The sequence below is a fragment of the Eschscholzia californica genome, unplaced genomic scaffold (genome assembly GCF_041429995.1).
Source record: "Eschscholzia californica isolate CP2 unplaced genomic scaffold, dmEscCali1.0.p SCAF_5, whole genome shotgun sequence".
NCBI lineage: Eukaryota > Viridiplantae > Streptophyta > Magnoliopsida > Ranunculales > Papaveraceae > Eschscholzia > Eschscholzia californica.
The window spans coordinates 1727862-1741254 of record NW_028238472.1 but is presented as its reverse complement, the minus strand read 5'-3'; the positions used below and the strand labels follow the sequence as shown (position 1 = coordinate 1741254).

At 34.2% G+C, this 13393-nt stretch overlaps 1 long non-coding RNA gene across 1 annotated transcript; it reads left to right on the top strand.

Annotated features, from left to right (window-relative positions):
• The first annotated feature begins 12131 nt into the window (after positions 1 to 12131).
• LOC147536075 (uncharacterized) lies at positions 12132 to 12911 on the top strand. Its single transcript, XR_015225358.1, has 3 exons — positions 12132 to 12241; positions 12557 to 12617; positions 12860 to 12911. It is a non-coding gene; the product is annotated as an uncharacterized LOC147536075 (long non-coding RNA).
• Positions 12912 to 13393: the final 482 nt, after the last annotated feature.

Below are 13393 nucleotides of genomic sequence, written 5' to 3'. Positions count from 1 at the left end.
GGTGTATAGTAGCTATTTTTCAGCAACTTCATATTTTGATAAATAGTGATTTAAGTCTCTTTCTTACTATGTCTAAAGGGTATGACTTTCATAACTAGACATCTCTTGCTTGTTAACATGAGTAGGTATAAATACACATAATTTGATGATTAAAATTTAGCAATAACATTAATATTATTCGATGATATTTTGATTACATAAATCATGATTTATTTGTCAATTCTTGATAAATTAATGAATTCATATATATTATTGTCGAACATGAAAGTATACCGTATGCTATGATGATTGATTTGTGTATGCGTGTGATGCGGTGAGTTGGTGAGAAGTTGATGAGTTTGGTGGTTGGTTCGACCCTCTCTATTGAGTATTTATGCGATGACCGACGAGTTTGCATGGAAAGCGTACTGAGGTATGACCGAGTATTTATGCGATGACCGACGAGTTCGCATGGGAAATCTTGTGGACCACACTCTCATGCAACATGGGTTATGGGAGGGTTCGGATGATGGATCTGATTTCCCTGGATGGGCACTAACTTACCATATCACTCATGTTGTTTGTGGAATGTTACTTGCCTATTTCTCTCTTGCCTCAAATCTTATACATATGTATATACTGACACCTTTATATGTAATGAAGAAATCTAGTGGACTTGATGGGTCTTGAGACTGTCTATTAAGGTTTTAGGAATTTAGAAATCTACCTGCTGGGTTCTGACTCAGCCTATTATTTTTCAGATCAAGAAAATCAGAAAGTGCCACCTGCTTGAGTCATAGTTTTCCTTTGGAGAAGCTTTCTTAGGAGTTTTCTTTTGTTTTAGGTAGTTAATTATTTCTTTTATGTTCTTTCGACTCACGTGTCGATGATGTAGAGACATCGTTTTGATTTTGAGAACTAAATAAAGTTTCTTTTAGTTGATTTATCGTTACTTAAGAGCTTCATACTTGGTGTTGTTTATCTCTTTTGGTGAATACATCAATTTTGTTTACTGTTCTGCCGAGAAATGCTTTAAATTTAGGTTTTCATGGAACCGACGTGGAAATCTAGACTTGGGACGTTACAAGTACTACCGTAAACAGATTAAATCTTTAACACAGATTAGTGAAATGCTAGTATAGGAAGTGAAATTAAATCAAATTTCCAACAATTTCAGACAACTATGGCGGTGAAAAAGATGGAGATGATACTTGGAAGAACCAACCCTAGGTTCGCTCAGCTTTTGCACCTCTTCTCATCTTCTTCTTCTTCTTCCTCTGATGGGGGAAGACGATAACGCGCGAAAGGTATCTCCTCCTCTTATCTTCTTCGTTCTTCATAATTCGTAAAACCTATTCCCAAATTCCTCGTCTTAATGTTCTTTCGGTTTCTGTTTCTTCTCGATTGATGACCTTTGATCTTGTTATTAGCGCGAGGAGTTGATGACTAAACATGGGATTAATGTTCCACCACGAAAGGTTATAAAACAGATCCTAAGAGCGCTTAAGATTGATATTGGAGGAGAGCTTTTCACTATAAGTGAAATTCGTACGGATATAAGATTGTCTCGATTATATTATAACCAACTACAACAACACAGAAAACAACAACAACTACTTCGTTGTCTCACCATTCATGAATATCAGATTCTCTCTCTCTCCCTAGAATCTTACTTGATGTTCTTATAGTTCCTCTTTCTTCTGTATTGATGAATGACATAGGTTTGATCTTGTTATGAGGGCGAGGAGTTGATCAAAAATGGGATTTATGTTCCAAAAGGAGTTGTTATTTCTTCTCTTATGAAGGATGTTAATGAAGTTTTTCCTAGTCAAAATGAGGTATTGTTGAAAGATGTATTCAAAATTTTATATTCTATTAATCTTGAATTTAATAGAATATAAAATTTTATATTCTATTAATCTTGAATTCAATAGAATGTAAAATTTTATATTCTATTAATCTTGAATTCAATAGAATGTAAAATTTTATATTCTATTAATCTTGAATTTAATAGAATGTAAAATTTTATATTCTATTCATCCTGAATTTAAAAGAATATAAAATTGTATATTCTATTAATCTTGAATTTAATAGTATATAAAATTTTATATTCTATTAATCTTGAATTTAATAGAAAATAAAATCTTATATTCTATTAATCTTGAATTTAACTTAAAAGAAGATAAAATTTTATATTCTATTAATCTTGAACTTAATAGAATTTAAAATTTTATATTCTAGTAATCTTGAACTTAATAGAATATAAAATTTTATATTCTAGTAATCTTGAACTTAATAGAATATAAAACTTTATATTCTATTAATCTTGAATTTAATGGAATATATAATTTTATATTCTATTAATCTTAAACTTAATAGAATTTAAAATTTTATGTTATAGTAATCTTGAACTTAATAGAATATAAAATTTAATATTCTATTAATCTTGAATTTAATATAATATAAAATATAATATAAAATTTTATATTCTATTAAATTTGAATTTAATAGAATATAAAATTAGCAACTCCTTTGGGAATAGAATATTCTATTATAATAGAATATAATGGAATATTAAATTAGAAACAGGAATCGAAAGAACATTAAGACGAGGAATTTGGGAATAGGTTTTACGAATTATAAATAACGAAGAAGAGAAGAAGAGGAGGAGGTACCTTTTCGTGTGTTATCGTCTTCCCCATCAGAGGAAGAAGAAGAAGAAGGAAAAAAGTGCACGAGCTGAGCGAAACTAGGGTTAGTTCTTCCAAGTATCATCACCAACCTTTTCGCCGCCATGACTGTCTGAAATTGTTGGAAATTTGATTTAATTTCACTTCATATATTAGCATTTCACTAATCTGTGTTAAAGATTTAATAGAATATAAAATTTTATATTATATTAAATTCAAGATTAATAGAATATTAAATTTTATATTTTATTAAGTTCAAGATTACTATAATATAAAATTTTATATTCTATTAATTTAATAGAATATAAAATTTTATATTCTATTAATCTTGAATTTAATAGAACATGAAATTTTGAATACCTCTTTCAACAAACAAACAAAAAAAAAACATTGAATATCTCATTTTGACCAGGGAAAACTTCATTAACAACCTTCAATCGAGGAGTTGATAAAAAAAAAACATTGAATATCTCATCTTGAATTTAGGATCTCTTTTATAACCTTTCGTGGTGGAACATTAATTCCATGTTTGGTCATCAACTCCTCGCGCTAATAACAAGATCAAAGGTCATCAATCGAGAAGAAACAGGAACCGAAAGAACATTAAGACGAGGAATTTGGGAATAGGTTTTATGAATTATGAATAACGAAGAAGAGAAGAGAAGAGGAGGAGGAGGTACCTTTCGTGTGTTATCGTCTTCCCCATCAGAGGAAGAAGAAGAAGAGAAGAGGTGCACGAGCTGAGCGAACCTAGGGTTAGTTCTTCCAAGTATCATCACCAACCTTTTCGGCGCCATGGCTGTCTGAAATTGTTGGAAATTTGATTTAATTTCACTTCATATACTAGCATTTCACTAATCTGTGTTAAAGATTTAATCTCTTTACAGTAGCACTTCGCCAGTCTAATTAAAAAAATTTAATCTCTCTAATTTCAAAACAAAGGTTTAATCTCTCTTAAACAGAATCTAAAATGAGAAAAATTAGTTATAACTAACTATCTATTAAACTGACTAATGACATTCACACGGGCTTCTTAGCTCATGAGATAAACTAAATACAACGGAATGAGGAGTGCCTATAAACGGAATATAACTAGGGGTGAGCAACGTTAGGCCAAACCAACCTCACCGGACCTTTTTTTTGTCGAACTTGACCGAACAAAAACCAAATGACTTTTGGGCCGAAGCGAATAATGTTCGACTCTTTGGAAAAACGATCAATCGATCTTGATTTAGCAGTTTGTTTAATTATCTTCATCTTCTACAAGACATTCAACTGGTCCCTCTCTCTCCCTCCTCATTTCTCATTTCAAACTACAAAACAAATTTACAGGGTATAGTATCAAACCCGCTATCCCTAGTTTAAATCTCATTTGTTGTTTGCTGACGATTTGATCTTATTTGGACCAACTACATCAAAAAATTTAGAAGCTATGGAAGAGTTAATTCACCAATACTCCCGACTCTCGGGCCAACTTGTAGATCTCGAGAAGTTTTCTATCTTCTTTAGTACTGGAGTACTCGAAGTGAAGAACAATTATTGTGTATCGCTTCAGGAACCACTGATGCAGGATCAAGCAAAATATTTAGGGGCTCTTATCCTGAAACCTGGAAATAAAATTTATAGTCATCAATGGCCGAAATAAAATTTTCAAAAAGCGCTTTCAGCGTGGAAAGTTAAATTGATTCCACTTGTTGTAATGGTTGAGAAAGGTTGTCTGCCAAATAAAACAGGGAGATTTTAAAGGGTCCCCCATTGTTGTTAAAAGACCCCCTCCTTTATAAGGCCCCCCAAATCAACCATTTTGGTTAGAAGGCTCCCTTCAAAAAAAAAAGCACTCCCCCTTCCCTAGTTTGACCTAACGGCAAAGTTAACGTCGTTAGGTCAAAGTTATTCAACTCAGCTATATAACCGATCAACACAGACCACTCTTATTTCATCTTCCTCATAACTCGACCTTTGTTTGCCTTCATCTTCTCTCTCTTCCTCTCTCTCTCACTTATCTCGTTTTCTCTCTCTGTCTTTCTGTTGGTGAAAACCTAACACCCAAGGTTTAGTTTTTTTCGATTTCTTCAAACAACATTGCTTGAATACTTAAATATACTGGTTAGCAACACAAGGAAGAAGATTTGCGTACCTTATTTCGTCTGGAAGTGGATGAAAAACCCCAAGTGATCTTTCCCGTCGCTCCAGACCGAAAAGCTACTTGTGGCATTTTCGGTGGGCTCCAGGCCGAAAAATGTTGCATAATTCGGCCCGAGCTCACCGGATAATGTTGCATAATTCGGCCCGATCCCACCAAAAAATGTGGCATAATTCGGCCCGAGCTCACCGGATAATGTTGCATAATTCGGTCTGGTCCCACAAAAAATCAGGTCAGTAGCATCAGTAGCTACTGGACCAATTTTCGGTGGGGTCAGGCCGAATTATGCAACATTTACGGCTCGAGCCCACCGTAGGTAATGAATCCACTACGGTGTTTTCCCATCGATTATACTTTTTACTAAGAGAAATCATATTCGGTATGGTCTCACCGTATCATGTTCACATTATTCGGTAAAACCAGACCGATTTGAGCTTCGTGTTGAACAAAAAAAATTAATACAACCAACAAATAGATCATAAAACATGTAAAAAAAAGTGTTAGGAAATGATCATATACCTCTTGGGAGACTGAATCTTGTCCAGAAATTGATGCTTTTGGATTTTGCCATTTCTCCAAAAATTTTGGAAGTTGCTTCATCCATGGTGGTTTGCAACAAACCCCCTTTTAGGGTGTATTTCACCCACGTTGGCAATTTAGTTAAGAAAACAATAAATCTTCCCAAAACTCAAAGCCCTAGAGATTCCTCTTCTTCCACTCTTCTTCCCTATCTTTTATAGGACTCGTCATGTATCACCGACAACCATTAGTAACAGGGAATCCTAGAAGCTATAGGCCGAGCAATTGAAGTCCAGCTAAGAACTGCAGTCTGGGCAGTCGTCTTCTCGTATCTCTATTCTTGAGAAGCAGCTCGAGGCTTATAAGGAGAAGGAAGTTGGTTTCCTGGCTGAGAGGGAGAAAGACAAGTTCTCCCTCCATACTTCTCGTCGTAACATCCTTGAGCTGTCCAACTTGAATCGGGGGAAAGTGGTTGCCAACTTTAAATGTAGTGATGAATTTTTTGATATCCAGAGGAAGCAACGTAAGTTGCGCTTTAAAGCCGCCTGAGAGTGTGCTCGTCCTTTTTACACCTCTAAGGAATCTCTTCCTTTTACACAGTGGCTAGCCTTATTAACTCTGTTTCTGTCGAGAGGAGGATCAAAGAGGATCTTCCTTTCAGCGACGATGAGTGGGACAATGAAGCTGCTGACTCTGTGGTTAACGTGGATGATGACTCCGACGAGGGCTCTACTTTCTCCCTTCATCAACATCACTCGGGTGGTCCACAGGACCCTTCTCTCCTTGAAGAAGAACTCTGATTTATCTGAGTGTCTATTACTTTTTCTGTTATTTCTGTATTGTTCTTCTTTGTGCTACTTTTGTTTGATTGAGTGAAGATTTTTTTTAGTTACTTGTTTGCTTCATGTTGTTCCTAAAAATATATAAACACTCCAATCGAGAAAGACGTTCATTGTTAGTATAATCTTAGGCTTACTAATGCAATCTCCTAGCTTACTACGTTTAACTCCGAATGCCTTCTCCTGCACACGATTAAAGAGTTAAACTTATTCTAATTACGCATGACCTAACTTACTAAATCCGTCTGCAAAATAGAACCCTAGTTAGCCCTGTATAATCAGTTTATAGTTTTGTTGACTTCTTAAATTTATCTAGGGTTTCCCCTTGACCCCTTGTCGTGACTCTCGCTATCAGGGTTGTTTTGTCGGCTTAATCACGACTGGTTTAACTAGAATTTCTCCTTGACCCCTGGGCGTTGCTTTCACTATCAGGGTTGTTTCGTCGGCTTGAGCACAACTAGTTTAACTAGGACTTCTCCTTGACTCCTGTCGTAGCTCTCCCTATCAGGGTTGTTTCGTCGGCTTGAGCACGACTAGTTTAACTAGGACTTCTCCTTGACCCTAGGTTGTGGCTCTCGCTATCAGGGTTGTTTCGTTGGCTTGAGCACTACTAGTTTAACTATGACTTCTCCTTGACCCCTGGTTGTTGTTTTCGCCAACAATTTCTTCATATCAAAATCTCCTGAAAAATCTGAATCCACATATCTAACTACCGATCCAGAAGTTATTGATTTTCTTTGACTTTAGCATTATGCAGATTTTTCTACATAATCAGAAATGTTGGAGACTTATCGTAAAAAATATCAAGCATATCATCCATGGACAGAAATCCATCTTAAATGTAAAAAAAATCGAAAATGTTTCAAACACAAAGAAATCTATTAAGAGATAATCCACCTCTTTATGTAAAATCTATTTTACAATAATAAAGAACCTCAAAACCTAGATTCTTCCCCAAATAAAACCCTAATAATCTTCACCAGGTACGTTTTTTAACAAAAAGCCCTAATCGCTCTCCTCTTACCTGAAATCAGACATAATCCACTTCTTAATAAAGTTTTTTTTAAGATTCAGTATCATTCTTTTCTACCTTACGAAAGATGGTTGCTTCTCAACATCCACCACGTTTCGTCTTTTTTCAGTTAAGAGCAGCATTCAACCGAAACTTCTTTGAAAATGTCGTTTCAGTTTTAGGTTTTATTTGAGGAACCTCAACTAATGCTAACAGATCTTCAAAGATGGAGAAGGATAATCACGAAATTTAACGAGAGAAGTAGAAGATGTAGAGAACAAAGTTCAAGTAATGGGTTTTGATGGGCAAACGTAGAGAGAGAAGAAGAACACAAGAATGTGAATTGTTTGAAACGGTAAAGTGAGTGAATGAAAAGAGAAACTTTTGGGTTATTAACCGAAGTCTGATGAGAGGACACTATACATTTTGGGCGCGAAGGGCTCTCGAACTTGATGCTCTTGTGTTTGTTTTGGGAGGGGTAAAATTATATTTTGACACAATGTTTCGTTTTAATTCCTTTTTAAGATTGGGCTTGTTTTTTCCTATTACCATCCCAATTATAGGCTTTATAATAACGGGCCCTTCTTTTTCTAGGAATTGATTGATGTCGATATTGCCTATAGATAGCCGCTCGAGCTTCTAAGAGCATCTCCAATGTAACACTCAAACTCTAAATCTTAGAGTGCCACATAGGATTTTTTAGAGTTTTTCTTTAAAATCCATCTCCAATGCAAAACTCAACATGAATCTCTAAAATGATGTGTCAAGATTTATTTTAGAGATCCTCAAGAGGACACTCTAAATTTAGAGTGTCCTCTTGAGGATCTCTAAGTGCCACATAAGCAAATCAATTAGTTTTAAATCAAAATATAGGTTTTTAGAGTTTATTTTGAGTGTTGCATTGGAGAAGGTTTTGCAATAGAGTGTCTCTAAATGGTCAAATAGAAAAGAGACCATTTAGAGATCTATTTTCCACACTTGACACAAAGAATTTTTAGAGTTTTTCTTGAGTCTTGCATTGGAGACGCTCTAAGAGGGTAGTAGTAGCGGGCCTAGTAGGCGGTTTATACAAGTATAAAGGTTATGTAGGTAAAGCCCAAGTCCGCCCATCAGATATAGATGGCTGAGGCATGCACTATTAGTTATTTAGTTACAGGCTTTGATCAATCTGTTTGTCTACCAAACTCGGGCGTTCCAGGTCGGGGTTCAGACCCTGCATTAATTTCTACTCTTACCTTAGGGATGACGCTTCGGTGGGGGTGGGGGGTGGGGGGGGTGTAATTATACATTTCATACGGATCGGACATGTGTCATTTAATGAATCTTTAGTGTGCAAGAAACTATGTAGTAATTTACTTGTAGAGGTGGTGGTGTGGTGCTACCTAATGTTTAGGATACAACACCAAACAATATATATAAACTTATCACATAGGCTTGATATAGCTATAGGCATCATAGACATGTGTCCAACTTTTAAGGGATATCTTGAGGTGGTTAAGGCTTCGACCAAGATTAGTGTTGGCTTGTTTATGTTGGTCTAGCCTCTGTTGTCCAGAGGATAACTATGAAACCGAAAATTTGGGAATAATAAAAAATTAGACCCAAATCTGAATAATCTATTATATAAAATAGGATGGTGAGTGCTGACTAGGACAAACTAAAGATAAAACCAAAGACAAACCAAAGATAAATCTAGCCGTCCGATACCCCATAATAAATCTTGGCCGTCTATTTATTTAAGATTAACAAAGCAAATAATACGTGCATAACTCTAATTTGTTTTGACGGGTTCACATCTAGATTCAGCTCTAACATTGACCTTTGGATCTATCTCCCCTTCACTAAAACGTTAATCCAATATTTATGATTAAAAGAAACCCCCCAAATTAATTTCACACCAATTAAAGAATTAATACCCTCTCTTTATAACTCACTCTCCCATAACATTTATGTTCATTGTTCTTTTATGCCTGCAACTTTTCATTTCTTCCATTAAAATCTATTGTCGTTTCTAATCATTTTTCTCTTTCTAAATTTTTTCATGGCTTATTCTCTAATTGTTTTATTCATGTTTTTTTTGTATTGCTTTTTGATTATAAAGATTAATAAATTTTTCGGGTATCTTTCTTATTCACTTAATCTAGGGTTTGTGATTGGTTCTCATCAACAAAAGATTGGTGTTTTGATAAGAAAGTTTGGGTTTTGTTTAATTTTTTAATTGAATGTGTTCTAATTTTTCATTTTTGCTTGACTTTCAGGTTGGTCCCATTATTTCATGGTGATTCTAGCAAAACCGAATTCAATTACTTTTGCTGGTATTGTATGTAAATTTTCTTTGTTATTATTGTTTCATCCATCACAAAGGTCATCCCTATGTTCAAGTTAAATCTCCTTGGTTCCAACCAGTTTCATTTCGTGGATACAGATTGTTCATTGTTGGTAATTTTTGCTATTCTCTTGCCATTTCCACTCCTTTCTCTCTTTCTAAAAATTTTCATGACTTATTTCTCTAATTGTTTTATTCATCTTTTTCTTTTTTTTTATTGTTTTTTTGTTATAAAGAATCAAAAACTTTTCAGTTATCTATTCTTTTTCACTTAATCTAGGGTTTGTGATTGGTTCTCATCAACAAAAGATTGAGATTTTGATAAGAAAGTCTGGGTTTTCTTGACTTTTTTTAATTACTTAATTGAATGTGTTATAATTTTTCATTTTTGCTTGATTTTCAGGTTGACCCAATTATTTCAATTTTTGGAGATTCCATGGTGATTCTAGCAAAACCCAATTCAATTACTTTTGCTGGTATTGTATGGAAATTCTCTTTGCTATTACTGTTTAATCCATCACAAAGGTCATCCATATGTTCAAGTTAATTCTCTTTGATTCCAACCTTTTGATTTCGTGGATACAAATTGTTCATTGTTGGTAATTTCTGCTATTCTCTTGATGTTTCTACTCCTTTTTCTCTTTATAAAAAAATTCATGACTTAGTTCTCTAATTGTTTTATTCATCTTTTTCTTTTTGTATTTCTTTTTGGTTATAAAGAATCAAAGACTTTTTTAGTATTTCTCTTTTTCATTTTATCTAGGGTTAGTGATTGGTTCTCAACAACAAAAGATAGGGGCTTTGGTAAGAAAGTCTGAGTTTTCTAAACTTTTGTTTAATTTCTTAATTAAATTTGTTCTAATTGTTTTTATTTTTTCTTGATTTTCAGGTTGATCCAGTTTTTTCAATTTTCGGAGATCCATGGTGATTCTAGCAAAACCCAATTAAATTACTTCTGCTGACACTGTATGGAAATTCTCTTTGTTATTACTTTTTCATCCATCACAAAGGTCATGTGTATGTTCAAGTTAATTCTCTTTGGTTCAAAGATTACTTGATCCCTTGATATTTCTGTCGAAGTTAGTTTAACCTAAATTGATTATAATGTCGTTGATTTTGTTTTGCATTTCAGAAAATTTTTGTTGTGTGAGCTCTAATTCTTCGAAAAAAAAATCCTCAATTAATCTATACGTATTTACCAAAGTACTCAAATTTGTTATTTTCTTTATGTTCGAAAAGATGAAAATCGTGTCATTGTCAAAAATGTTTTAGACAACAGGAGATCAAATTGAAAAAAAGTGAAGTCGTATCATCTACGTCTTATTAAAAATGTGAAAAGGGCGCGTCTAAAGGGGCCTCCCCAAATTGCTGTAGGCGCCTCCTCATAAGGGTTGACCGTGGTCAAACCCCCGACAACTGTAGGCGCCTCTTCTCGGACTGATTACTCCGAGGCCCAAAGCCTCGTTACGGTCTAGACAGTCCGAAAAGAGACGGACGGTCCAGTCCGGATTGTGTTCGGACTAGGGCCAGTCTTGAACCATGCATTAGGTCTCGGACTTGACCAGTCCGAAACCATGCATTAGGTCGGACTGACGAGAGATGAAATATCACCAATCCGAAAAAAATGGAGGAAGTTGATATTTCGTCCCCAAATTTAGGTTGGTTTCTTCATCCACTATCTACTGTTTATTCATCTCAACAAAACCTAGAATCTTAAGCTTGATAATTAATGGTTTTTGTATTTCCTTTAAGCTTGAAGAGTTAAAAAGAAACCTAGGTTTTTTTGTCCTTCATGATGTTTAATCTTTGATTAGTAACGAGTTTTTGTTGATAGTTAATGAATTTTGTTAGGTTTGATCTTTGATTGATTTTTAGGTTGAGAATTGAGAAGGTAAAGAGAGAAAGAAATTGACGGAAAAGTGGGAGAGAAGAGGGAGGCGCTCGTGGAGGCGCCTAAGCAATTTAGGGAGGCCCCTACAGAGGGGAGACCCCTATAGCATTTTTGAGAGGCGCCTATAGAGGCGCCCATGTGAAAATCATTGTCAATGTCAAAAAAAAAATGTTAAAGAAAGAAATCCGTAGAAGTTAAAATAGTTGGTTGGTAAGGACTTTATTATAAATTACTTTTTGCAAAATGTATAACGGTTGCAACCAATTATAAGTTTTCAGTAAATTTTAATTTGGTGTTTTTCTATAGTTTACTTTTAGAGATTTACATTCTCAAATATATGGTTTGATTTGTTCCTGTTAAGTGGAGATGAAATATTTGTGATTACGAAAGGTTTATTTTTGCAGGCAAAAGGTCATTCATTTTGATAATTGGTGATCGACGACTTTATAATGTATAAAATACTTAGCGGAAGCTCCCGTGCCGGAGGCACGGGCTATACCTAGTCTATATAACAAAACAGAAAGAGTTTATAGTGACTGGGACAAAATAAATGAAAGCGCCGACTAGGATAAAATAAATGAAAGCTGACTGGACTAGTGCTGAATTGGACAATGCTATATCAAAATCCAATGGTCATTTTCCAAAAGTCCAACCCATTAAACCAAAATTAATGATCGTAAATGTGTTACAGACCATTCATCTCCTCCCTTTTACTTTAACATCCTCCATCTTCAAGGGACATATCCTAAATCGCTTCTTCTTCTTCAATTTCATGGCTGTCCAAATTTTCATTCTTAATGAAAATTTCGAGAGAGAAAATCATTACAAAATTATACAAAGAGGTATAGGATTAAATTTCAATTTTCTTCATGTTGGTCTTCATTTCTTGCATGCATGTATTCTTTTTGTTTTCTTTGTTCCAACTTGAATGAAAATTCGCTCCATTTCGATCATATTCTATGCAATTGGTTTAGAGATAATTAGGCTTTCGATGAATGTTTTCCTAAACCCTTAATATTGCCTTCTCAGTCTGATTTTCCTTTCACGACAATTGCTTTATTCACTCTCAGCTATTTTTGTTTTTTCAATACAAATGTTTTTTATGATGGTTTTGTTACACCTCTCTTTTCTAATCTGTTTTGTATTTGAAATTTTAGTCGATGGATCTGTGGAAGAAGTGATACGGGTTCATCCAATATATATTGTCGTTGTGGATTTGTAAGTTTTGATTACGGATAAAAAATATTTGTATATATTTTTTTTGAGAAGATAAAATAGTATCATTAATAAAAAAAAAAATAAAACAATGCAATGGTAGAAGCCTAGATGGCTAACCATCCATTACACAGACAATAGACAAGAAACTTTATATTTTCATTGATCACTTTATGTTTCAATCTTTGCTCTGTAGTCAAAGGGAGATGTATACAACACATGTTAATTCTTGAACTTGTATGCAGGTCCCAATCTTCGGAACTTACCAAGATCGTTTAATAAATAGCATTAGAAGGTAAGCACATCTTCAGGAAAATGGTGATATTCTATATACAATATAATTTTATTATTTGAGTTATATGTTTAGAAAGTTGGTTTACGTTGTAGTTAGATAATTGTCGTCTTAATTTTTTTTAATGAATTTTCAGTTTGGTTTACGTTGTAGGTTGCGTGATTTTTGAATCAACCAATGGGGTTCAAAATAGTTTTTTTTTTTCTTGAAGGCAAATCCAAAACAGTTTGGGTTATAGCATTGTCAAAGGATACGTTTGCGTTTCTTGTTAAGAAATCTCAAAGATAAATTATTCAATTTACCTCAACTTAATTTTTTTGATAGATCATTGATGACTTTCACTTCCCATGATGTTTTTAATTTATAGATGAGAGAACAATTGATGGCTGAAAACACTAAATCTTCATCAATTGACATGAAAAACAATTTGGAGGTTAAGTTCACATCTAAAACATGTTTCTGTGTGCTGAGTGTTTTGCTCTAAATG